Raw genomic sequence first — 2136 nt, 5'->3', positions numbered from 1 at the left:
AGATAGATAGATAGATAGATAGATAGATAGATAGATAGATAGATAGATAGATAGACAGATAGATAGATAATCTATCTAGATAGGTAGATTGAGATATAGATAGACAGACAGACAGACAGACAGACAGACAGACAGACAGACAGACAGACAGACAGACAGACAGGCAGATAGAGAAAGATGTAACAACCAAAACCTGGTTTGTTAGTATCTTTAAATCTTTGTCTTTCAGCTTCGGAAGTTGTATCCCTGTAGAGAGCTCTCACACACAGGCCCCATACAGACCAGACCTAAAACGTGCGTTTGCGTGGGTTGGCCCTGGCGGAAAAGGTTGAAGCCCGACTCCTAATTCACAATATACATGCGTCGTCAGGGGGCGTTAGGAACTTTTAGGCTCATATTATTATTTCCCCCTATCCGTACGTCGTATCCATACGACGTGGGGAACTCTGTGCCATCACTTAACCCTATCCGTACGTTGTGTTTTACTATTGCATTCATACGACGTGGGGAACTCTGTGCCACCACTTAACCCTATCCGTACGTCGTGTTTTACTATTGCATTCATACGACGTGGGGAACTCTGTGCCACCACTTAACCCTATCCGTACGTCGTGTTTTACTATTGCACCCATACGACGTGGGGACCTCTGTGCTACCACTTAATAAACGAGAACATTTCACAAAAACAAAACAAACCTGCTCCAATCTGGAGTCTTCCCCTTGTCCTTTCGCCCTCCCTGGCCGATGAGATCAGAGTTCTCGCCCCTGTCCTCGTCCGCCATCTTGTTGATACTGTTTTCTTGGCCTACTCTGTAGGAAAGAGAGAGAAAGGGAGAGAGTAAACGATACGAGGTATGGTCAAAGAGGTGGTTGTACATGGTACTAGATTTCATGGCAGTGACGTCACGCGTGTCATGTGTCCGACATAGGGGTGGGGGGTGGGGGGCTCTTCTTGCCCTCAACGGCATGGCCGGCGCCCCCATTTACATGAACAATCTGGGCCCCCACCCCACTCGCGCTCATAATAATATTATAACCTTATGCAGTTGCAAGCGCCGTAAAACACATACCTTACCACCTCACTCCTCACGGACTCTAGTATATTAACCCTATCCGTACGTCGTGTTTTACTATCGTATCCATACGACGTGGGGAACTCTGTGCCACCACTTTCCAAAGAGGAAATTTACTCGTTAATCCGATCCGTACGCTTTGCATAGCAGTCTGTCAAAATGATTTTTTGAGAAATACTGAAAGTTTCAAAGAGATTTTTTTCGTAGGCCTACTAGAAGTATCCTAAAATGTGAAGAATACAACTCCGGGGGTACAAAATGACCCCAGGGCGTACGGATACGGTTAAATACAGCCTTGCCTCCAAATTTCAGAGCAAGATGGTAGATTTCTTCCCAAGACCATCCAAACGTCTCCACGTGAGTCTCATAAAGTACTCATCCTTCTGTTAGACTGCTCTAGTTCCTGCCCTAAACGCCCAGTGTCCCAGAGTGTGCACATACAGCCCCTCCTCCCCCCCCCAGTTCGTTTACGTGGGTGACCTCACTTACACGACCTATAGCGCTATATATACTCTTTTAGTCTAAATAGAGGTTTTACGGCGCTCGCAGCTGCCTACGGTCATATGAGCGCCAGAATATCAGAGGTGTTACAAGAGAGTAACAAGCATAAAAAAGAAGAAGGGTAGATAAGGATGATAGATGTTTCATAGGAAAGAAGAAGCTAACCACACCAGAACACCCGTCAACCACCTACATAAACCTCTTTGTGAACAATTCCGTTTCAATGCACGTGCAGCAGGACCCACAAACATCCGCCCAACAACGAGGACAAACTCTTGCGTATTCTCCGGCAGTAATGGCAAGTGATACCACAGCTCACTTTATAGCCGGCGCCGACAGGCAGGGTCGGTTCAGTTCTAAATTGTCGTGCCGAACGAGCATTTCTTTTTCGTGCCAGACAGACAAAACAGCATTCATAGACGCCGCCAGGAAGTGCGGTGTGGGGAGGGGGGAGGGGGAGGCAATTTCGAAATGCTGCAAGCGCGACAGGAGAGGGACTGTATTCTTCTCCTTCTTCTTGTTCTTCTTCTTCTTGTCCTTCTTCTTCTTCTTCTTTTTCTCC

At 46.8% G+C, this 2136-nt stretch overlaps 1 long non-coding RNA gene across 1 annotated transcript in view; it reads right to left on the bottom strand.

The window, feature by feature from the left end:
* Positions 1-697: 697 nt before the first annotated feature.
* Positions 698-2136, bottom strand: part of LOC101846388 — a 40361-nt gene continuing 38922 nt past the window's right edge. The window contains exon 5 of the long non-coding RNA XR_221082.3: positions 698-810. This is a non-coding gene — a long non-coding RNA (uncharacterized LOC101846388). The remainder of the gene's footprint in view (positions 811-2136) is intronic.

Source organism: Aplysia californica, unplaced genomic scaffold (assembly GCF_000002075.1).
Source record: "Aplysia californica isolate F4 #8 unplaced genomic scaffold, AplCal3.0 scaffold00939, whole genome shotgun sequence".
Classification (NCBI taxonomy): domain Eukaryota; kingdom Metazoa; phylum Mollusca; class Gastropoda; order Aplysiida; family Aplysiidae; genus Aplysia; species Aplysia californica.
This window is presented reverse-complemented; position numbering and strand designations above follow the sequence as displayed.